Source organism: Triturus cristatus, chromosome 3_1 (genome assembly GCF_964204655.1).
Source record: "Triturus cristatus chromosome 3_1, aTriCri1.1, whole genome shotgun sequence".
Taxonomy (NCBI): domain Eukaryota; kingdom Metazoa; phylum Chordata; class Amphibia; order Caudata; family Salamandridae; genus Triturus; species Triturus cristatus.
The window spans coordinates 1,081,971,570-1,081,998,237 of NC_140583.1; positions in this window are offsets into that span (position 1 = coordinate 1,081,971,570).

The following is a 26,668-nucleotide window of genomic DNA, read 5'->3' on the forward strand; positions in this document are numbered from 1 at the left end:
GGATCGGCACGATTTCCGCTCCTAACCAGGTAGGTGGCAGATCATTTCCCTGCAGGATTCCGTTAAATAAAACAACTAAATAAGGAGCCCAGATTTTTGGTTGCGTCCCAAACAGATCCCCTGGCAATTTATCCAAACCTGGAGCCTTGTTTGGGAGCAAGTTTCCTAGAGCAGTCTCTACCTCACGCAGGGTGATTAGTTCATCTGTAGAAAGGCATGGGCGGACACCAATTGACCGTACATGCTCTTCAGACCCGCTTTGGGATTGCTGAGGTTCAATGGTGTTAACGACCAAACCACTAGACTCCGGAATTCCATAAAGGGCACAAAAGTGGCTTTCCCAAACGGAAGGGGCAATATTGGGGGTAGGAGCGGGGATATGCCCGCTGAGTCCAGTTGCTACTATAGACCAAAATAATTTGGAATTGTTGTTACTAAGTGCGGAACCCAGATTCTCCCATTTGGTAGCCTCCCATTCCTTTTTTGCGTCAGAAAGTGCCTTTTTGTACACAGAACGATGTGCCTTAATGACTTCCCTATTATTGGTTTTTAAGGCTCCAAAAAGTGCCTTTCTAGTAGCCCGACAAGAGGCATTATACCACTGGGAGGACGTAGTCCGTGGATGGTTTACCCTTCTCTCAGGGCAAAGAATATCTTTAATTGCTGCTACCAATTTAATATGAATTTCAGATGCCCTGCCTAGATGGCCAAATTTCCCCATTTCTTCAATAAATGGGATAATAATTTTATATAAGGCAGCAAGCTTGCTAGCGGACATCTGAAAATCTGGCCATTTTACTCTACGCCTACAATTTGTGATAGTCAAGGGCACAGTGGCGGAATGATCATCCGGGATTTGACATTTGAGCCCAAAGCTCCCCGTCTTGAGTGAGAGTACCAGGGCATTATGATCACTGTCAAATCTTTCAATGACGTTGAACTCGTGCACCCTATCCCAATGCCTAGCCTCCAGGAAAATATAATCAATTATTGAGGACTGGTTTAGTCGATTAAATGTTGCTTTCCCTGGTCTATCAGGCTCCACCCTCCCGTTGCAAGCTCGTAATGAAGTTGTAAGCACGAGTGACTGCAGTTGTAAAACCAAGGGGGTCCATGCCTTGACCCAAGAAGTCAATGGCTGAGGGATGGCCCACAATGAATCAACGTCATCCGAGCCACCCATACACAAATCCATGAGTGGCTCGAAATGACAGTTGAAGTCACCTCCCAAAATTAACACAGTAGAAGTGTCCATTGACTGAATAAGGGTCAACAAGATTTCAATGGCCTCTGACACAAGGCCCCGCCTAACTGGCCTTGAGTATACATTAATCAGGGCAATATTTGGCCCTTTTGGAATAGTCAGCAGTACGCACTGAACGTCCGGCGAATTAGTTAGAATTTGTGATGCCTTGACTCCCAGGTGCGTACCAACCCATATGGACAGTCCCCCCGCAGGTCTACCCTTCTTGCCCTTATTAGCCACAATATCAAACGTAGCAAATCCCTGGACTGAGCTACTTTTTAGTGCCCAAGTTTCCTGTAGCATGCAAATATCGTGAAGGGCCATAAAGGAGCCCCACTCAGGGATGGGCAGTTTGCCCTTAAGTCCCGCCACATTCCAAGAAAGAATTTTAACATGGGCAATTGGTAGATCTCGTCTAGATGGATCATTATCCAGGGAGCCAGAAATACCGATAGTCGTGGCAGGGCTAACTTTTAGTACGGGCACATACTTAAAGGACTATACATGTTGGTCAGAAGAAGGAGAAGAAGCAATTACAGGGTGAGTGGATTGATCTGATAAAAAGACTTGCGCTAGTGAGTTTGGCTTGGTATTCTCAACCTGGTGCACAATAGTAGGAGGCTTATCTATAAGGGGGCCCCCCTGTCAATCGCAATCATCAAAGCCTGAAAAGGCATCAAATCTATTTGCAACTTCCAACGGGGTGAATGGTAACCGATAATCTGTCCTCCTAAAGCCATTTCTCTGACTCCTAAAAGGTACAGTAACCCATTCGGATGCATTTTCACAAGCCATAGAATTTGGTACATAGGTTGTATGCGGATTGTTACGGGATGTGGGTGGTACAGGCAGATATATCTGTGGTCGAGCTAGAACCCCGGAATGCGTCATATGGGTGACTAGAGATCTTGGGTAGAAGTATGTCAGTTCACGGGGCATAATAGAACCACTGATTTTCCCTGATGTGTGATTTAAAATGTGAATTACAGCTCTAGGATCTCTAAAATTAATAACAATTAGATCCCCCTCAATGTCCTTATCTCTACGTCCCAACCAGGGGAGTCGTCGAACATGCAGTATCTCACCATTAACAATGAAGGGAAGGGGCTTATTTAAGCTAAGCCAATACATAGTTATATTTTTTAGCTAAAAAAACTCTTCCTTTTTGCCCTTTTCCAGTAACGGAACTCTCGTGAGCACTACCACATAAGGGACCGCTTCTGGGGGTAGTTCAACTTGATGCCTCATGTGGTCCGCTGTCCTAGCTGGAAAAGGGCTTCCCTTCTCATCTTGCATATTTCTTAAAAAAATTGTGTCGCTCCCTGTTTAGCTTCATCAGAATCATGTTGTACTAGTTGTTGAGCTACTTTGGGGGATGTAACCCTAGGTTGGCTACTGATGATATCCTTGCTATTTTTGCTTATACCATTATGGTTAGCAGGGATAAAAGGAATCACTGGTGCTACAAAAGGGGGGGGCACTAGACTTACAAGGTCTTTAAGTACCCCCGCGTTATTATTGATAGCCAATTCTAGGTTCCCCAACCGTTGCTCCATCTTTTTTAACCTTTCTAATATAGGTAATACAAATGACCTTAGTAATCGTTCGATGCTCTCAAGAGGGGCAACGTGCTGTGATTCCTTAAGCGGACAGTATGAAGGGCTAATTAAATCAAGTAAGGGAGATACAGTCGATACTGGAGGGGGAGAGTTTGGACTTATGTCCGTAAGAGCCACTATGGATGAAGTAGATGGTTCACTAGACTTTGGTGTAGGTACAGTATTTACAATGGGCCTTAATATTTTGCCAAAATCAGAATGATTAATCTTACTTCTTTGTGGGTCACCTACCCTCTTTCTTCTTTTGGTGGGAGGAGGTCTTTGGGCTTTAGACATAGCTACTTTCCCAACCTTCTTTTTGGCAACCTTAACCACCGATAAAGGAAGATCTGTAATCATTATCAGTTTGAATAGTAGAAATACTAGAGGGAGGTGTATTGTTAATTACATACAAACTGTTAAAAATATCAGGTGATTTGGGGATATCTCGTAAAAGAATTGGAACATTATCTATAGGTGATAAATCCTGGGTTACAAAAGAAGGGCTTGGCTCAGGGGGAGTAGTTTGAGACAAAAGATCCAAGAGCGGTCTATTTTTCATACACTCAACGGAACGCCGCCGCTCTGCCCTACGTTCAGCAAGAACAGTCTCCTCTAAAGTACTCTTGTTAAAACCTCCTGTATTTGGCAGTGGATATTTGTCCATTATCGCGGCCATAGCATAAAACAAGCAAAATAAGTAAGTACCCACGTAGTCCTCCACAATATGTCAGTGTATGGGCCCGGTCCAGTCTCCTCGTGCCTCTGAGGGCCACAGAGGGCCCGCCCTTTGCCCGGGCTTAGCCCCGGTCTGCGCCCCGCTCGCGTCCCGCTCGCGCGTGTTTGGGCGTGTCAAGATAGAGATAGGGGGAGGAGTCGGGAAGAGTCCTCCAGCTGCAGATGATATTCGCCGCACAAATCACGCTGGTACTCGCAGTCCCGGTAAAGATGGACTAAACAGCAAACACTCGTCCCTCTAAAAGCAAATGTCAATGCCTGCGAGAGGCTCCCGCGAAGTGGGGGCCGCGAGGTGCTATATTCCAGAAGAGGAAGGGTCGGGAAGAGTCCCCCAGCTGCAGATGATATTCGCCGCACAAAGCACGCTGGTCCTCGCAGTCCCGGTAAAGATGGACTAAACAGCAAACACTCATCCCTCTAAAAGCAAATGTCAACGCCTGCAAGCGGCCCCCGCGAAGCGGGGGCCGCGAGGTGCTATATTCCAGAAGAGGGAGGGTCGGGAAGAGTCCCCCAGCTGCAGATGATATTCGCCGCACAAAGCACGCTGGTCCTCGCAGTCCCGGTAAAGATGGACTAAACAGCAAACACTCATCCCTCTAAAAGCAAATGTCAACGCCTGCAAGTGGCTCCCGCGAAGCGGGGGCCGCGAGGCGCTATATTCCAAAAGAGTGAGGGTCGGGAAGAGTCCCCCAGCTGCAGATTATATTCGCCGCACAAAGCACGCTGGTCCTCGCAGTCCCGGTAAAGATGGACTAAACAGCAAACACTCGTCCCTCTAAAAGCAAATGTCAACGCCTGCGAGCGGTAACATCTAGTTACTCATCAATAGAGGATTATAATATGCACTCATACATCTATACATATAGTCACGCTGCCACTCATCCTTAGAGTTACTCACACGCCTAGTCAGTAATGCAAAGAATGAATCACATACCCATTTAATCATGTATACAGTTATACACACCAACTTCGTTATTTTTAGACATACCACGTCACTTATTTAGACAGATACTAACAAACATTTACTGTCTTATACAATCACTGATAGAAGCAGACACTTATTTATACACCCACACTTGAAATATCTTAGTCTCACGTATACTCATTTATTTACTCCAACACTCACATATAGTGGCTTAAAACATATGTAGTTAGTCACAGATATACCACTGAGACATGTATTCACTCACCAACACACCCATAGACACACTAACTCAGACATACAGCCCTTTCCGGATGTACTTTTTCATCCATACAGCCACTGAATCACCCACTCAGACATCTATGCACAGACTCAAACACCCACCCACCCACACAGACACTCAGGGACCCATACAGATACTCAGACAACAAATCAATAACCTATATAGACACTCATGTAGGTATTCAGCAACCCATGCAGTTGCTTACACACCAATGGAGAGACTAATACAGACTTTTACACAGTTTAGTCACTAACCCATGCATTCAGAAGACACGTTCCATCACTCACTTATACAGTCAGTCACACACATACAAAATAATTCCTTTAGGCACTTGTAAATGCATTCATTCTTCAATACACCTTGGCATATATATATAAAACATATTTACATTTTATAGAAACACACATTCACTGGATGATGTCATGAGTGATGTCATGAGTGATGTCATTTGAGATGTCTTCAGTGATCAGTGATCAGCAGTGCATTGTGGGTGCGCGAGTTATAGTTAGCTCAACTAACTATAACAGGCCAATTTCTCTGGTTTTATATGAGTCAAATGTCCAACTAACTATAACGTCCCTGAAACCTATGGTTTTTTCAGTGAATTTCTAAGATTTTTAAAATCCTAATTCCTAACTATAACGTCTGTAAAACCTATGTTTTTTTCAGTGAATATATATATATATATATATATATTCACTTAAAAAACCATAGGTTTCACACATGTTATAGTTAGCTGTACATTTCACTCGTAAAAAACTAATGAAATTCCACGTTATAGTTAGATCAGGTAACTATAACTTGCGCGCCCACAATAAGCTGCTGATGACGTCACATATTACATCACTCATGACATGGTCAGTGACATCACTCTTCACATCAATGATGACATCTGAAATGACACATTGTGGATTGCGGTCGCGCAAGTTATAGTTACCTGATCTAACTATAACGTGGAATTTCATTGGTTTTTTACGAGTGAAATGTACAGCTAACTATAACATGTGTGAAACCTATGGTTTTTTAAGTGAATTTGCAAGGTTTTTTAAATACTAATTCCTAACTATAACGTGTGTGAAACCTATGGTTTTTTCAGTGAATTTGTACGGTTTTTTAAATGCTAAGTTATGTATTTATTTTCCACGTTATAGTTAGATCAGGTAACTATAACTTGCGCGCCCACAATAAGCTGCTGATGACGTCACATATTACAACACTCATGACATGGTCAGTGACATCACTCTTCACATCAATGATGACATCTGAAATGACACATTGTGGATTGCGGTCGCGCAAGTTAGAGTTACCTGATCTAACTATAACGTGGAATTTCATTGTTTTTTTACGAGTGAAATGTACAGCTAACTATAACATGTGTGAAACCTATGGTTTTTTAAGTGAATTTGCAAGGTTTTTTAAATACTAATTCCTAACTATAACGTGTGTGAAACCTATGGTTTTTTCAGTGAATTTGTACGGTTTTTGAAATGCTAAGTTATGTATTTATTTTTTATTTTTTTTTCTGGTTTTTCACCGTGCGCACACCCTGCGCGCACGGTGCGCTTCGCGCACCGTGCGCGCGCTGTGGGCACTCGGTGCACTTCGCGCACCGAGCGCCCACGTTACGCAGTTCATACCGTGCGCGCCTCGCCTGTTTTTACACAGTAACAATTTTTTTTTCTCCCTTGCGGGACCTTCAATTTATTTAATAAATGTGATTGTTATTTCGTTTTTTTTTTTTATTTTATTTTTTTGCCGTGCGCGTACGGTAAGCTTACCGTACGCGCACTCCGCGATTTTTTAAAAAAATTATTAAATGTATTTTTCGTACTTTTTAGTCCTTCGTGGACCCCCTGACAAACGCTAGGGGGTCTGCAACTCTCTTCGTTGCCCCCTTTTCACGTTATCCACCTTTGTTTTTCAGTGCGAGAGACAGAAAATGGCGGCCGACACTTTCTGATTTCGACCGATTCGAATGTTTACAGTCATGTAACCACCAATCAGAATTGAGCTCGCGCACAGCACCGTACGCGTACGGTAAGCTTACCGTAAGCGCACGGAGCGCGCTTACAGATATATATATTGATTTAAATGCTATTTTCTCAGGACCTACTGAACAGATTTACACCAGACCTGCAAAAGGCACATCTCTGACCTGAGGACTACCTCTCTGCCAAATTTCAAGTAATTCTGTTCAGCCGTTCGGGCTGTAGCTCGGACTAAAGGTCCTATGGGAAAATGCATGGGGAAAACGCGTTTTGGGACCCCCCTTTTTTCTCAACCCCCGCTTGACGAATCCCCCCGAGACTTTCAGGGTAGGAGCGGAGCGGAGCGCCCCACCTATTTTGAAAATTTGGCGCCAAAGTTATTCCAAATAGAATGTTGCGGATTTCCTATGGAAACACGGTCCTAACTATAACTATCTACTGGCGACCGCCAGTAGATAATATATATATATATATATATATATATATATATATATATATATATATATATATATATTATATATATATATATATATATATATATATATCAGTGAAAAAAACCATAGGTTTCACACATGTTATAGTTAGCTGGACATTTTACTCGTAAAAAACCATTGAAATTGCCCCGTTATAGTTAGTTCAGCTAACTATAACTCGCGCGCCCGCAATGCACTGCTGATGACGTCACATATTACATCACTCATGACATGGTCAGTGACATCACTCATGACATCACTGATGACATCTCAAATGACATCACTGATGACATCATCCAGTGAATGTGTGTTTTTCTGAAAATTAAATATGTTTTATATATGTATATCTCAAGGTCGATGAAAGAATAAATGGGTATATTACTGTCTAAATGGATGATTTCTTATTGAAAAATTGATTGTGTAACTGACTGATTAAGTGTATCATAGTGAATACATGGCTTAGTGAGTAATGTTTAAATATATAAATAACTGTATCAGTCTCTCACTTTGTGTATAAGTGGCTGCATGGGTTGGTGAGTATCTACATGGGTGTCTATATAGGATATTAGTTGGTTTTTTGAGTATCAGTCTGAGTGTCTGCATGGTTCGGTGGGGGGTATTACGTAGTGCATAGGTGCATGAATGATTGACTCACTGTTTGTATGTGTTGATCAGAGCATGTGTGCAGGACTGCATGGGTGGATGAGTGTGTGTATGGGTGTGTTAGAGAGTGAATGACTGTCTCAATAGTGTCTTTATGAGTAACTACATATGTTTTAAACTAGTATATGTGACTATTGGTGTAAATAAGTGAGTATATGTGAGAGTGAGACATTGGAAGAGTTCCTGTATGAATAAGTATGTGTTTCTATAAGTGATTGTTTAAAAGACTAAGTATGTGTAAGTTTCCGTAGAAGTAAGTGTGGTGGTGTGTGAATAACTGTATATGCAAGTAAATGAATGTTTTATTCTTTATTAGCATGGGTGACTATGTGTGTGAGTAGCTCTATGGATAAGTGGCATTGTGTAACAGGATGTATAGGTGTATGAGTACATATGATAAGTGAGTACATGTATGAGTGACTGTATTGAACTGTTGGTGAATGAATGGATGTGTATGTGGATCTTAGAATTACTGAAGAGGTTGTTGTAACTGTTATTGGTATGTCCATTCTTTTGTAAATTTTAGTCTCTATTTTTGTATGTGTGTATCAAAGGTTATATTAGGGTGAGAGGAGGTCTGCCACTCTATCACAAGGATGATGTCATCAGTGATGTCATTTGAGATGTCATCAGTGATGTCATGAGTGATGTCACTGACCATGTCATGAGTGATGTAATATGTGACGTCATCAGCAGTGCATTGCGGGCGCGCGAGTTATAGTTAGCTGAACTAACTATAACGGGGCAATTTCAATGGTTTTTTACGAGTAAAATGTCCAGCTAACTATAACATGTGTGAAACCTATGGTTTTTTTCACTGAATTTCTAAGGTTTTTTAAATGCTAATTCCTAACTATAACGTGTGTGAAACCTATGGTTTTTTCACTGAATTTCTAAGGTTTTTTAAATGCTAAGTCCTAACTATAACGTGTGTGAAACCCATGGTTTTTTCAGTGAATTTGCAAGGTTTTTTAAATGCTAATTTTTTTTTTTTCTTCTATTTTTTCTAACATATTTTTATTTTAATTTTCTTACCTTTTATAAAGACTATGATTAAATTTTTTTAATTCTTTAATATATTTTTTTTAATATATTTTTTAAAATAAACGTAAAATTTATTAGCAGTACTTTTTTTCTATTTTTTTTATTATTTTTTTAGTACGCGTACCGTAAGCTCACGGTAAGCGTACGGTTCACGTAACGTCCGTAATTTTTCTACGCTGCTTGCGTATAGTTACGCAATTTGCGTAACCGCGCGTACTCCGCGTGGGATGCGTACGCGTGTACGCTACACGCGCATGTTACGCGGAAGTGTCGGGGAGTGACTGTTATGCGCATGCGCGCAAGCGCGTGTCTTTTTTACGCGCATGCGCACTTTTGCCGTAAGCGTACCGTAAGCGTACCGTAAGCGTACGTTAGGTCATGTGATCATGAAACACAACTTTTGATTGGTTGAAACTACTTTCAGTTCTAGAACTCTCCTACACCACACCCATTCCCCTCATTTCTGCTTGTGATCCCTTAGGAGAAGGAGCTGGGTTGTCTTTGTGATACGATGGCAGAACAGCAGAGCTCTTCTGAGAGTGAGGCTAGCACTAGCAGCACTGTCTTGAGGCAGAGAGCGAGGAAACAAAAGCCCTCTTATGTATGGGATTATTTTACTTTTCCTGAAGGCCAGCAAAAGGTGAATGCACCCTTAGTAACTTGCAAGCTGTGTAAGCGTGTACTTTCTAGAGGTAATCCTGACAGGAAGTATTCCTTTGGGAATCATACCATGAAGAGACACCTCCAGGATGTACACAGAAGGACACATGGTCATCTTTTTGGAGGTAACTCTTCAGAAAGACAAGCAAGTACATCCACAGCAGCTCAGCCTGGACCATCATCTGCAGAGCTGACTCCTTCTTCTGCAGGTCAGGTGAGCCCTTCATCTGTGGGGGGGAGAATCTCCTTTTGCTGGCCCTCTGGAAATGAACCCTCGATTTCGAATGGTTGATATTCGATGCACCTTTTGTCAAGATCTAATTTGCCATAGGGAGACCAGTGTTTCCCTAGTGAACAACAAAATAGATCAGCACATTTGTCGCTTTGAATAATTTTCCCATGCTTTCTTTCCTCTGTCCCTGCATGAACACAACGGTTCTTTTAAGAGCCAACCTTATCTTTCATCTTTTTTTTACATATGTTTTTAAAAACTTTTTTTTTTTTTTTTACCGTACGCGTACGGTGCGCGTACTTTTTTGTTTTTTTTTTAAAAAACACAACTGTGAAATCACCAGATAAAAACGCAATAAATCTCTGCCTATAATTCCTCTTTTCACACAGAGTCATGTTTTCACATTAGTCCCAAAACGAAATTTCTTTGCCAATTTGAAAGCACACTTACTGCTCTTTTTTTTTTGGCAAGTGAAAATCACTTTTACAGACTGACACATTATTAAACCTCTTTTTTGATTTTCTTAAATGCACATGTCCAAACTTCTTTTTCAGACCACCACCATGTGTAACCTGGGTGGCTGCCTACACTCCAGCAAGGGCAACCAGCCTTAGTGATGCTGAATGTATTTGCATTACAGACTGAAACCTGAAAACCCCACTCACTTGTAAATACTGTGCATGATTATACATGGCAAGCAGATGGGTGTGTGCTAAGAGTCTGCTTCTTCCCCCAAAAAATCGCTCCCCCTTTTTCCTACTAATGCAACTGTGAAATCACCAGAAAAAAACGCAATAAATCTCTGCCTATAATTCCTCTTTGCACACAGAGTCATGTTTTCACATTAGTCCTAAAACGAAATTTCTTTGCCAATTTGAAAGCACACTTACTGCTCTTTTTTTTTTGGCAAGTGAAAATCACTTTTACAGACTGACACATTATTAAACCACTTTTTTGATTTTCTTAAATGCACATGTCCAAACTTCTTTTTCAGACCACCACCATGTGTAACCTGGGTGCCTGCCTACACTCCAGCAAGGGCAACCAGCCTTAGTGATGCTGAATGTATTTGCATTACAGACTGAAACCTGAAAACCCCACTCGCTTGTAAATACTGTGCATGATTATACATGGCAAGCAGATGGGTGTGTGCTAAGAGTCTGCTTCTTCCCCCAAAAAATCGCTCCCCCTTTTTCCTACTAATGCAACTGTGAAATCACCAGAAAAAAACGCAATAAATCTCTGCCTATAATTCCTCTTTGCACACAGAGTCATGTTTTCACATTAGTCCCAAAACGAAATTTCTTTGCCAATTTGAAAGCACACTTACTGCTCTTTTTTTTTTGGCAAGTGAAAATCACTTTTACAGACTGACACATTATGAAACCACTTTTTTGATTTTCTTAAATGCACATGTCCAAACTGCTTTTTCAGACCACCACCATGTGTAACCTGGGTGGCTGCCTACATTCCAGCAAGGGCAACCAGCCTTAGTGATGCTGAATGTATTTGCATTACTGAGTCCAACCTCAAACCCTTAAACTATTCTTTTTTTTTCCAGTACACCTTAATTTATCGTGAAAACATAGTCCATATTATTTTACATGTTCCTCACATTTAAATTTCTCCCAAAACAGAAAATAATAAACACAACTTCAACAAAAAGAATTGCTTTTCTATTATTCATTTCTTAATTTACCATATACATCCCCTCTCAAACTCTAAACTCACCTTTAAAATTAGTTAGTTGTGAAAGAAATGTGGCACTCAAACAGCAGATTATCAGAGCCAGGATCTCTGTTGTGTTCACCTCTCTCCTCTCAGCAGAACCAGATAATGGCAAACTTTCCCTCTATTTTTCCACACATATACATGGAAGTTTCAAATCTCAGTGCTTCCCCCTTTTTTTCAAATGTAATTACACATTTCTATTGGTTGAAAACCAACCCTTTTCCAAAAGTACCCTGCCCCCAACTTGACTTCTGCCTAGTACCCTTCCCCCAACTTGACTTCTGCCTGCTACCATAGCAACAGCTCATGGAACAATGCTGTGTGGAGTTAGGTCAGAAGTTCGCCACACAATGTTTCAATTCCACAGAGCAAGAGTGCTTGACTTTTCAAACCTAACAGCAAATCCATAGTACTGTTCTTTGGTTACACATTTTTTTGTACCAATACAAAACATGCTTCTATTAATTTACACATACAGCCTAGTTTTTATTCTAGAATGGTATGAAACAGCCAATCAGTTCTTTTTGTTTTGAAAAAAATATGTATGCCTCCATTTCCAAACTGTCTTTCTTTTCATATTGCCATTCTACTGAAAGACACCTCCTGAGTGCATCCTGTTCTCCTTTGAAGATGTTCACAGTGTGGATTGTAGGGCACAGCTATGTCTTCTGGAGTGAAAAGTATGCAGAGAAAACAGATATGGTGAGAGACCTTGCTTTGCCAAATGTAGACATTAAATGGATTGGTCAGAGAGGGTTAAAGTGGCACCAATTGATGCCATTGGTGAAATCCTTCATGCAAATCCAACACCCTGACCTCATAATAGTGCACTGTGGTGGCAATGACCTAGGCACTTTGACTGGGGTAGGTCTGGAAATGCTTATGAAGGACACCTTTACACAACTGTTTTCACTTTTCCCTAAAACTGCCTTTGTGTTTTCCAACATATGCCAAAGGCAAAAATGGAACTGGTCCAATCATTTCTGTCCGCAGATTGACAAAGCAAGAAAGCACGTCAACAAATCTGTTTCTGCTTTCCTCCGTGACTATGGTATGGGTGCCATTTACCACAACAACTTGCGTTATGACATGCAAGACATTTATAGAGGAGATGGTGTGCACTTCAATGATGAAGGGAACAGAGTCTTCCTTTTGAACCTTAGACTCTGCATCGGTACTTACTTGTAGGTACCACTAAAAAAATGACTTCATAAACACAACAGCTCTTTTTAGAGCTCCCTAATATCTAAACTCTTAATTCTGCATTTCATTTTTTTATTTTAATTTTTTTTTACCGTACGCTTACCGTACGCGTACCCCGTGATTTTTTTAAAAATCAATAAATGTTTTTTTTGTACTTTTCTGTCCTTCTTTGACCCCCTTACAAATGTTAGGGGGTCTGTAACTCTTCTCATTGCCCCCTTTTCTTGTTTTCACTCTTTTTTTTCAGAGTGAAATACACAAAATGGCGGCCGCCGCTTCCTGGTTTCGGCCGATTCGAATGTTTACTAAGATCTAAGGGCCAATCAGAATCTCGACTCGCGCACGCCATTTTTCTTCCGTACGCTTACCGTAAGCTCACCGTATGCGTACCCCGTGATTTTTTTAAAAAACAATAAATGTTTTTTTTGTACTTTACAGTCCTTCTTTGACCCCCTCACAAATGTAAGGGGGTCTGTAACTCTCCTCTTTGCCCCCTTTTCTTGTTTTCACTCTTTTTTTCAGAGTGAAATACACAAAATGGCGGCCGCCGCTTCCTGGTTTCGGCCGATTCGAATGTTTACTAAGATCTAAGAGCCAATCAGAATCGCGCTCGCGCACGCCACCGTACGCATACGGTAAGCGCACCGTAAGCGCACCGTAAGCTGGCTCAGATATATATATTGATTTAAAGGCTATTTTCTCAGAATCTACTGAACAGATTTACACCAAACCTACAAAAGGCACTTCCTTGACCTAGGGACTACCTCTCTGCCAAATTTCGAGTAATTCTGTTCAGCCGTTCGGGCTGTAGCTCGTTCTAAAGGTCCTATGGAAAAATGCATGGGAAAAACGCGTTTTGGGACCCCCCTTTTATCTCAGCCCCCGCTTGACGGATCCCCCCGAGACTTTCAGGGTAGGAGCGGAGCGTAGCGCCCCACCTATTTTGAGAAATTCGCGAGGATTCGTCGACCGGCGCCAAAGTTATTCAAAATAGAATGTTGCGGATTTCCTATGGAAAAGGGGTCCTAACTATAACTACCTACTGGCGACCGCCAGTAGGTAATATATATATATATATATATATATATATATCCTACTTGAGGTCACCAGTAGGTAGTTATAGTTAGGACCTTGTTTCGCTTCAAAAAGCGTTTTTCTTTTCCCAATAACTTTGGCCCCGGTTGGCAAATCTTCACCAAATTTTCAAAACTAGTGGGGCGCTATGGTCAGCTCCTGCCTTGAAAGTTTCTGGGTGAATCGTCAAGCGTGGGCTGAGAAAAAAGGTGGGTCCCAAAACACGTATTTCCCATGTTATTTTTCATGGGAAACTTTAGACAAAGCTACAGCCTGAACTGCTGAACGGAATTACACCAAATCTGGTAAAAAGGTAGCCCTTGGTTCAGAAAGAGCCCTTTTTGTTAAATGGTGTAAATCCATTCAGTAGTTCCTGAGAAATTTGAAAAAGAAAAATGTTCGATATCTTTGGTCTCGGTGGGTTCCTGAACCCTCCCGTTCACGAGCTTCACTCTGATTGGCTGCCAACACTCTACACCAGAATGTGTTGGTGGCAATCTTGTGACACAGTAACCGAGTCACAAGAAAAAGGTTAAAAAAGGTTAAAAAAAAGAAAAGGGGGCAGGGTAGAAACACCCTGACTCTCTAGGCCTGATCAGGGGGTTCCACAAGGAACTTCAGGCCAGAAAAAGCATTTTTGTTTTGTAATTTCAGCGGAATTTGCTTTGGGGACCCACTGAAATTACAAAAAAACTTACAAAAAGAGGCCCTCAGGACACAAGTGGACTTCATCATCCGAGCAGCAGTGAGCCAGAAGCCGTGTTTGCAGCGTGGTGTAAAAAAGGGCATGGCCTATGAACACCTCTCTGCAATGCAGCTATGTGGCGCTTACTGGAGGTACCTGGTGGGCTACTTGGCCACCAGGGACCAACAGGATTCAAGGGGACTCAATAGGGATGTTATTGTTAGAAATTAGCATTCATAAAACCTTAGAAATTAACTAAAAAAACATGGGATTGAGGCACATTATAATTAGAAATTTTCGTTTACAAAACCATTGAAATTCACTGAAAAAAACCATAGGTTTCAGGGATGTTATAGTTAGAAATTAGCAATTAAAAAACCTTAAAATTCACTGCAAAAACCATAGGTTTCAGGGATGTTATAGTGAGTTGTACATTTCACTCGTACAAAACCATAGAAATTCTGCTGTTATAATTAGTTCAGCTAACAATAACTTGCGCCCCCGGAACGCACTGCTGATGACGTCACATATTACATTATTCATGACATGGTCAGTGACATCACTGATGACATCACTAATGACATCTCAAATGACATCACTGATGACATCATCCATGTGAAAATCTGCTGCACTTTCTCACATTCTAATGTAACCTTTGATACAACCACTGTAAAATACAGACTATCATTTTCGAAACCATTGACACACCAATATCAGTTACTAAATACGCACTCACTGATTCCTAGGTCTACACACACATCCGCTCTTTCACCCATACAATTACCCATACATACAATCACTCATCAATACAACACTATCATATGCACTCATACACCTATACAGACACTCACACACTGCCACTCATCCATGGAGTTACTAACACACCTAGTCAGTCATGCAAAGAATCAATCACACTCATATTTACTCACCAATACAGTTATAAACACACCACCTCACTTATTCATACAGATACTAGCACATACTTACTCTCTTATACAATCACTGATACAAGTACACACTCATCCATACAGCCACTCTCACAATCACTGACTCTCACGTATAGTCATTCATATACTCCAACTCTCACATACACTGTCTTTTACATATGTAGTTACTTAGACATGTACCACTGGGACATCCATTCACTCACCAACACACCCATACACACACTCATTCAGCTGTTTACACATGCACTCTTGATCCATACACCCAATGAATCAACCACTCACACATTCACGCGCAGAATCACATACCTCCCACCCACCCATACACACTCAGTCTCCCATACAAATACTCAGGCAACCAATAAATAACCCATATAGACACTCATGTAGCTACTGACCAACACATGCAGCAGCTTACACAACAGACTCATACAGACATACAAACAGTTTAGTCACTGACCCATGCATTCAGTAAGACACATTTAATAACTCACTTATACAGTCAGTCACGCACCTAATAAATCCTCCATCGAGACACTTATAAACCCACACATTCTTCAATACACCTTGCAATAAATTTAAAACATATTTAAACTTTACAGAAACACACGGACACTGGATGATGTAATCAGTGATGTCATTTGAGATGTCATTAGTGATATCACTGACCATGTCATGAATGATGTAATATGTGACGTCATCAGCAGTGCATTGCGGGGTTGCAAGTTATAGTTAGCTGAACTAACTATAACGGCAGAATTTCTATGGTTTTGTACGAGTGAAATGTCCAAATAACCATAACGTCCCTGAAACCTGTGAGTTTTTCAGTGAATATATATACAAAACCATAGAAATTCCACTGTTATAGTTAGTTCAGCTAACTATAAGTCGCGCCCCTGCAATGCACTGCTGATGACATCACATATTACATCATTCATGACATGGTCAGTGTCATAACTCATGACATCTCAAATGACATCACTGATGACATCACTGATGACATCACTGATGACATCAGCCAGTGAATGTGGTTTTCCTCAAAATTTAAAATGTATTATATATATATATATATATATATATATATATATATATATATATATATATATATATATATACCAAGCTGTATTGAAGAAGGAATGGATGTATAAGTGTCTGAATGAAGGATTTAGTAGGTGTGTGACTGACTGTTTAAGTGAATGATTAAATGTATCTTACTGAATACATGGGTTAGTGTCTAAAGTGTGTGAATGTCTGTATCACTCTGTCTGTTGTTGTGTAAGCTGCTGCATCGGTTGGTCAGTAGCTACATGAATGTCATGATGGGTTATTGATTAGTTGTCTGCGTATTTGTATAGGAGACTGAGTGTGTGTGTGGTTGGGTGGGGGGTCTGTGACTCTGTGCATAGATGTGTGAGTGGTTGATTGACAGGGTATATGAATTTAAGAGTGCATGTGGAAACAGTTGTATGGTTGGGTAAGTGCGTGTATGGGCGTCTTGGTGAGTGAATCGATGTCTCAGTGCACATGTCCAGCTAAGTACATATATAAAAGGCAGTGTATGTGAGAGTTGGTGTATAGAAATGACTATATGTGAGAGTCAGTGATTGTGAGAGTGGCTGTATGTATGAGTGTATACTTGTATTAGTGATTATATAAGAGACTAAGTATGCGTTACTATCTGTATGTATAAATGAGGTGGTGTGTGTATAACTGTGTAGGTGAGTAAATGGAACTGTGATTGATTCAGTGCATGAGTGACTAGGATAAGTGCATGACTGACTAGGATGAGTGCTGGTGTGTCAATGTCTATATAGGTGATTGTATGGGTGAATGGGTAAATGTGTGTGTAGACCTAGGAATCACTGAGTGGGTATGTAGTTACTGGTATTAGTGTGTCAATGGTATCGGAAATGGTAGTCTGTATTTTACAGTGAGTGTATCAAAGGTTATATTAGTGTGTGAGGAGGTGCATCAGATTGGCACATGGATGATGTCATCAGTGATGTCATTTGAGATGTCATCAGTGATGTCACTGACCATGTCCTGAATGATGTAATTTGTGACGTCAGCAGCATTGCATTGCGGGGGCCCAAGTTATAGTTAGCTGAACTAAGTATAACGGTGGAATTTCTATGGTTTTGTACGAGTGAAATGTCCAACTAAATATAACGTCCCTGAAACCTATGGTTTTTTCAGTGAATTTCTAAGGTTTTTAAAATGCTAATTTCTATCTATAACGTCCCTGAAACCTATGTTTTTTTCAGTAAATTTCAATGTTTTTTTTAATGCTAACTTCTAATTATAATGTTCATTTAACCTATAGTTTTTTCCGACACCCAAGAAGGACACAATACCCACTGCCACAACCCTCAGGCCCTCCCCTGTACCACCCCTCTCCCTACTGTAATTTTTTTTATTTGTTATTTAAACTATATAATGTCTTCTTGTTTTTTAAATATTAAACAACTACATACAGTATGAAAGGGAGCCCATCCCAGAGCCACATCTGAAGACCAACACATGTCATAGACCTACTGATCAAGCAGCTCCGACACCCAAGAACGCCACAACACCCACCACAACCCCCAGAACCCCCCCCTCTACCACCAAGGCAGCGCAGAACAAGACAGCAAACTTTCAGAAAACGGCATGGCCCCTCAGCCACGCAATAGTTGAATATTGGGACAGGTGTGAACAAACTATATGTGAAGGAAGCAATTCACCCAGGTTTAACAATGCACACAATGCAAAGTGTAGCGGTGATGTGCTGGACACATCTCAGTATGTAGATCACACACCTCTCCATGTGCACAAATACTACTGGTGCTTGTAGTGTTGTGGACAGTGGACCCAACCATGTTACGTCAAAAACTAGGGAAGATCTCAGTCATGTAGCTGTGTCGTCCCCTCCTGTAAGCATAAGCGTAACCGGAGTGGGCTGGTCCGACTTACGCCATTTCAGCGTAGAAGTGTGAATAAATAGGCCGGAGCTCTGCGCATGGTTCACTAGTGGGAAGGCCAAAGCGTCTGCCAGGGCGGCGCCCCTCACCCTGCCACAAGGCAGCCAACGTGACTGCCAGCCTCCTCAGCCGATCGCTGGCTTCTGCCACACAGGCCCCCAGCAGCACAGCATCGTGGACTTATGTCTGTACAAACTACTGCCTTCAATATACACTGCGGACAGCAAGGCTCACAATTCAGATCGAGTTGCGATTGCAGATGATGCAGTCCAGTAGGCAAGAGACATTGCTCAAGTCAACAACACGTGGCTGTGGACCCTTCCTGACCGCTGCCTCTGGCCTACACTGCGGTCAGTAGGGCTCACAATTCAGATGAAGTCGCGATTGCAGATGACACAGTCCAGTCGGCAAGAGACATTGCTCAAGTCAACAACACGTGGCTGTGGGCCCTTCCTGACCGCTGCCTCCGGCCTACACTGCGGTCAGTAGGGCTCACAATTCAGATGGAGTTGAGATTGCAGAGACACAGTCCAGTAGGCAACAGACATTGCTCAAGTCAAGAACACATGCCTGTGGGCCCTTCCTCGCCACTGCCTCCTGCCTCCACTGTGGTGAGTAGAGCTCACAATTCAGAGCGACTCGCGATTGCAGATGACGCAGTCGAGTAGGCAACAGACATTGCTACCAGTGCGGCCAGACCGGACCACGCATCATCGCTGACTGCGCACACGCTAAGTGCTTCAAGTACCACTAACTCTGTGCAGCTCAAGTCAACGTCACATGGCTGTGGGCCCTGAATGACCACTGCCTCCGGCCTACAATGCGGTTAGCAGGGCTAACAATTCAAGATTAATGCCGATGCAAATTATGTAAGAGAGTATAATCGGTTAAGAAGACTGTATGCTCCCAATCTGTGCAGCTCAAGTCAAAGTCACGTGGCTGTGGGCCTCTGCTGACCGCTGCCACCGGCCTACACTGTGGAAGACCGGCAACACGTGGTTCAACTAACCCTCTTTAACACAAGCCGGCGACACGTGGTGCCACTAACCCTGTTCAAAACAAGCTGCGACACGTGGTGCCACTAACCATGTTTAACACGAGCCGGCGACACGTGGTGCCACTACCCTGTTCAACACAAGCTGATCCCACATGTGGAACTGTGTCCTGAGTCCAGAATGGCAGTGACCCCAAGTCCGTGGCAGCGACCAGGGCACCAAACTCCCTTCGATTAGTAAGGCGTATTTGCATATGGAAGGCCGGCGACACGTGGTGCCACTGAACCTGATCTACACAGGCCGGTGGGGCCACCAACCTATGCACGTGGCTGTGGGCCTTTGCTCACCGCTACCTCTGGCGTACACTGTGGTCAGCAGGGCTCACAATTCAGATACAGTCGCGATTGCAGATGACGCAGTCCAGTAGCAAGAGACATTGCTCCCAGTGCGGCACGCCCGCACCAAGCAGCATCACAGGCTCATACACTCTCAATGCTTCTGGTGCCACTTACTGTGCACCTCAACTCAATGCCACGTGGCTATGGGCCCTTGCTGACCTCTACCTCTGGCCTACAATGCGGTCATCAGGGCTCACGATTAAAATTAAGTCTTGATTCATCAATTACAGAGTCCAGTAGGCAAGTAACTATCACAGGCCTAAAACCTACATAATATCCTTTTAGTATCCTTGCTTCAAGAACTTTTTTTATATCAGTTATAGCTTTAGTACAATCACCAAATTCATCTTCAAGTGCAAATGAACACTCATTAGTAGTCTACACTGTGGGCAGCAGAGCTCTCAATTAGAATTTTGGACACGTGGTGCCACTAACCCTGTTCAACACAAGCCGCGACACGTGGTGCCACTAACCCTGTTCAACACAAGCCGGCGACATGTGGTGCCACTAACCCTGTTCAACACAAGCCGATCCCACATGTGGAACTGTGTCCTGAATGGCAGTGACCACTGCACCAGACTCCCTTCGATCAGTGAGGCATATTTCCATATGCAAGGCCGGCGACACATGGTGCCACTAACCCTGTACAACACAAGACCCGACACGTTGTGCCACTAACCATGTTCAATGCAAGCCGATCCCACATGTGGAACTGTGTCCTGAGTCCTGAATGGCAGTGACCCCAACTTCGAGGCAGCGACCACAGCACCAGACTCCCTTCAGTTTTATTTGTTGTTGTTTTGTTTAAATAAAATGTTTTATATGTAAATCTATACATGACTAAGATTCTTGTTTGTCAAACCGCACAAGGACAATTCCGTGCCCAAGAAGGTTGTTGGGGGTATGTTGGTAATGTTGGAAGAGGGTGCTTTACCTGCTGATGTGGGGAGAGGCAGCGTGAAAGGGTATCTCTCACAGAAAGAACTCCGGTATGTTTTCAGAAATGCCTCGGACAGGTGCCAGCTGACAGACTGAATCACAAAATGGCTTTTCAAAGCTTATGTAGTGTGACTTATGAACAGTTCGCACCCAGGCTCGCAGAGGGACAACTGCGGCCTGTCCTCTCGACTCACAGACGCAGTACTATGAGCCGTCCACTCCCAAAGGAACAGCAGCATAGTAGCTTGTAGAGGTACAGGCACAGCAGTGTACTAGCTCGCAAAGATAGAGAGCTGCGAGCCGACGGACTGGCTTCTAATGGCATAGCTGTGAAGTGGTGATGTTGGGCAGAGGGAGCGTGAAAGGGTTATCTCACACAGACAGAGCTTCGGTATATTAAATTGCCCCGGGACATTACTTTTATATTTTCACTCGATGCGAGAAAGCGCACTTTCTGAACCAAGACCTTTCTCCCTAAAAAATTTAGCATAATTCCATTCAGCAGTTTGACCTGTAGCCTTGTCTAAAGTTTCCTATGCAAAATCCATTGAGAAAACACATTTTCACCCCCCCCCACATAGCTACCTGTCGCAGGCGTACTCGCTGTTGGTGTGCAGGTCAGTGGTCTAGTTGTCAACATGTCACGGCCACTCCCTGAGGGCAGGTTTGCACACACACCACAACCATCCGGCACATGTGTCACAGGCCATGTGACCATGCAAATATAATGGATCGACAACGTCACATCCTTTATTGCCGGTGGTGACTGGATGGTAGACGCTCCATGCGTCTCAATCATAAAGAGTCCATGAAAGGTTGCACAGAGGGTTAGTCGCACCCTGAGCTGTATGACCGTCAGGGGCGTACTACCACATGGCGTGGACTTGAGTTGCACAGGGTTAGTGCCACCCGAAGCTGATGTGGCCGTCAGGGGCCTACCACCACGTGGCGCGGACTTGAGTTGCACAGGGTTAGTCGCACCCTAAGTTGTATGGCCGTCAGTGGCCTACCACCAAGTGGCGCTGACTTGCGTTGCACAGGGTTAGCGGCACCAAAAGCTGATGTGGTCTCTGCCATTGATGACTCAGGACTCAGCGACATGTGTGGGATCTGCTGGGCCGCGGAGTGGGTCCACATAATGTGCACCAAGCCATGGTGGTGGGACCAGGCCCTGGAGCTTTCACGGGCACGTGGAGTGCCCATTGGTAGACACTCCGGTGGCAGCAGGTAATTATTTGTTCATGGATGCGCAGGGGCAGCAGTGTCTCTCTCTCTGTCTCTCACTTCCCTCTCTTCACTCTCTCTCTCACTCACTTCCTTTCCTTTCCTTCTATCTCTCTCACTCTTTCTCCCTTCTCCCTTTCTCACTCCCTTTCTTTCCTTCCCTCTCTTTTTCTCTCTGGCTTGTTTTCTTTCTCTCTTTCTCTGTGTCTCACTCCTTTGATATGCGCATTGCACACGTCCTTATTTTGTGCTTTATTTTCCTGGCTGTATCTTCAACTATGATGTCCCCGACAGGAGTCTTCCGCCTTGTTGTTTTGTGCTGAGTTTGTTAAATTTAGTTTATCCTCTATATGTACGTAACCGGTAAAATAAAGTTTGAAAAAAAAAAAATCAAATAAAGTTTTTGGTTGTTACTTAAGTGCTGTGTGACTCTTTCTCGTTCTTATTACTGTTATTTGGTGGTGTCCACCATGGTGTTAAAATTTGGGGCCGTTATCACGGGGATACTGGTGATGTCTGCAGTTTGCACCAGCTTCTGAATAGTGTGTTAGATTTATCTAAACTTTAGTTGCATTAAAGTGCTGATAATGAGATGCAGAGTAGGCGTTCCCGTGCAAAAAAACACAAGGTGCACCTTTGTGATTTACTTTAAATACTAAAATCCTGTATTGAATTGCACAGTGGTAGTGGGTGCATTTACAGTGTATACGTAAAATCAATGAAGAAATTTCATTGTATTTATATAGATTGGGAATAGTGGGTCAGGTGGTGGATCTTGACGGGATACTGCCCAGTTTGTTTCTTTTTCTGTACACGAAAAAACCACATCACAACTTTCACAACTAAAGGCAAAAACTGCGATGTGAAACAAATTTCGGCGATAAGCCGTGTTAGCACCAGGGATTTTAAACCTGCTTTCTGCTGGTGTTAAGCAGGACGACTACCTGCAGCATGAAAGAGAACACAGCCAAGAGCCACACCGGAACACCCACAGGTGCCATACAGTCAGAAAGCATGATACACGGATACCCATGAGGGCCACAACACTCATTGCAACAACCCCAGGACCACCAATGAGCCCCGAACCCGCATCTGAGCAAGTGTGTCCGTGTGGTCATTGTGTTAGCTTGATGGGCATGGGCCCTGCAACATCACAGTGTGCTGTCTTCAGCGGACGTTACCATGTCACCTCAGTGTTGGCAGTGAGCCTGGACATGTAGCTACGCACGCATCCTTCTGCATGCACAAGCGGCGTGTGCTAGTCCGGCGTATACTGGTCAGCGCAGGGGTGTGCCTATCCGGCAAGGGGAACGGGGTGTCTCAGACATGTCTGTGTGCAAGAAGTGTGGTAAGTGTGTCTCTGTGTTCTGGTGTGGCCACCACAAGAGCCGCAGCAGTCGATGTTGTAAAGTGGCATGCACCACCTCCAAACGGCAGTGTCACGATGTGATTGGAATGCCGCAGGACATGCGCAAATAGGCATTACAATGGTGTGCCGTAGGAGTGCACGGGATACAACAGCACAGCACACAAAAGTGTGGGGGCTCATGGGAGGGAGGAGCAGCTATTTGACAATGTAACACACAGTGAACCCGACCATGTGCACGTGTTGGGCATCTCATCCATGATGACTAGGGTCGCAGACATCCCATTACACCCACGACCGGCCTTTGTACACATCCTGTATGAATGCAGCTGAAGAAGTTACTGTAGGGATGAAAGGTTCGTTGTCTGATCTATCTTGCGCTAACACATCTGCTGCTCCGAGAAGGAACTTGCAAGTGGCCAGCCCCCCCTGACAGATATGATAATATCTGCATCCGTCTTCCACAACTAGTACACATCCCACACTCAAAAGTCCTTCATCGTAGTTAGTGTGTGTGAAATGGCCTTCACACGTACTCCCACCACACCCCTGCCCTGCACCCATTGCACACAGACCCAGCTCATTGTACCAAGCTGTGCCATTTCATCCACAAGACTGGCACACAACAAGCCAGTGCAGCTACAAGCAGAGCCACTGAAGCAATGGCCGAGCATCCCGAACACAAGGTCGACTCAATTCACGTCCACCTATACCTTGCACGTCTGCTGCATGTCCTGGTGCACTTCCTATGGCAGTGCTGCGGATCACTTACCAGCTGAGCTTCTGCATTGCGGACGTCACCTGCGTTCAACCCGTATTGCAATGTCGCACGTGCCTATCCGAGTGGTGCATGGACATGTGCCTCTCCAACATGTGGGTAGCTGACATGAATTACGACTGGTGTGTGCGCCCCCTGTTGGCCTACGACCAGGAGTGTCATGGTGATGCCCGTTTATGGCATGCATGGATGTTTGGCATACATGTTGGGAACTGAGCCTGGGAGATTTCACGTGTCATGGTATGCAGTGAGCAAATTGACCCACTTCCCGATTCTGCTTTGGTGCACATTGGGCACAGTGGTTGGAGTCAGCACTTCTGTCCTGGTCAGGTGATGGATTACGTCGATGACATGTCAAATATTGTGGCCAACAATCACTCATTAGAGATAGTGGCTTACGCAGCTGCAGTCCCGTTCATGGACGAGTGACAAGGTACCTGCAACCACGACTCGATGCGCCACATTGCACGTGTCCCACCACATCATTGCACGTTGTGCATCTGGTCACATGTCCCAAGATGACAGTGGACATGGCTGCATTGGCATCGACTCATGTCCGAGGTGTGGATAAGCAACGCTGCTTGACACTGACGTGTGTTGGTGATGGGCTACCCCGAGGTGAACATGGACGTTTTCGTACGCTCCTTAGCTGCTGCATTGGTCTGCATATCGTGGCACTACTCTTGGCTTTACTGACACACACTTTTTTTATAAAGTTTCCACATTTTCACTTGTCTCCAAATGTGTTGTGTCTTCATTTGTATGCCAATATGTGTGTCACGGACTCTTTGGCTGCCTGCCATACGTGAATTGCTACCCCATCCGGACTGTGGGTTTGTACTTATGCGTTCTCATGTGCCTGTTTCGTACTGATGCTTTTGGACGTTTATCCGCCACAGGTGAGAGCATTTGTATCCTGTGTTCGATTGTGCAAATGTTTGTGTTTGGACAACATTGTTTTGGATTTTGGTGTGCTCTGCTTCCTATGTGTGTGTGCTGCATTGTGTGTGAGATGTCCCTTCATGTGAGGTTTTGTTCACCCTTCTCCCTTTCAGGCAGTGTGGTTTTCACTTCTGTGCTTGTTCAGTGGTGTGATGTTGGCAGGTTGTGTGACTTGTGCTCCTTGTTGGTGTGTTTCATTTTAGCCATGGTTTGTCTGTAGTTGTGCTGTACTTAATTGTGCATGTGTGCCATTGTGCCCATCTCCCCCCGTCCCCCCACTCCCTGCTTGCTCCTCTTCCTGGTGCTGTTGTGTCTGTAATTTTGTTACTCCACACATAAATACATGTAAATAACAAATTAGAATAGTTCCTTGATTCTTTTAGATTGCAAAACTTCTCTCTATTGGATATTTTTGAATTTTCCATAGAAACTCTTTTTTAAATATTCAAGGACACATAGAAGTCAGAAGTGCAACGTATTCTATCAACACACTTCCTAGAACATTCAACAACACATGCAGGTTAAAAGTTCATCAATTTCTTTAAACCTAACGATATTTTTTGCAACATTTTTTGGAACATTTAACGGCATGTGCAGGTTAAAAGTTCATGATTGTTTTATGTTCGAACAGTGCCTTCCAAATGCAAGTAGCAGGTGTGGTTGAGTAGACCAAATTTTATCCTATGACATGTACTCCACGTTTAAACTGCTTTTTCTTAACCAATCACAAAGATGCTTTCCCACAAAACGAATGTGCACCCTACTTTTAAAGAACAATGCTTTTCATCTCCCAATCAGTTATCGTTTTGAATGAGAAAAAAAAGTAGTTCCCCACCTTTAAACATATCTCTTATTCTATGGACGGACAGCATGAGCTCCAGACATGTATCCATACTTCCCAGCCATACCTTCAAAATGCTAGTGTGGATCGTAGGACATAGCTATGTTTTCTGGTGCAAGAGGTATGCAGAACAAAAACGTATTGACTTAGACCTAGGTTTACAAAATGTGGACATTAAATGGTTTGGACAGAGAGGATTGAAGTGGCACCATTTGTTGCCTTTGGTTAAAACCTGTTTGCATCTCCAACACCCTGACCTCATGATTGTACTATGTGGTGGAAACGACCTAGGTACATTGACGGGTATAGGTATGGAAATGCTAATGAAAGACACCTTTCGACAATTGATGTTGCTTTTGCCTCAAACTGTCTTTGTATATTCCAATATATGCCAAAGACAGAAGTGGAAATGGTCAAACCAATTTTGTCCTCAGATTGAAAAATCTAGGAAGAATGTCAACAAAGCTGTGTCTGCATACCTCAGAGACCATAGAATTGGGTCAATCTACAACAACAACATATGTTTTGATATGGCTGATATCTACAGAAGTGATGGAGTACTCTTCACAGATCAGGAAAATCGAGTTTTTCTGAATAACCTGAAGCTGTGCATCAGCACTTATTTGTAGCTCCAACTAATAAACACAAGGGCTCTTTTTAGAACCGCCTTATATTCCCAATATCGGTTTGCAGAGTGACAGCTGCGATCAGGCTAGCACAGGGAGACCTGCGGGCCGTCTA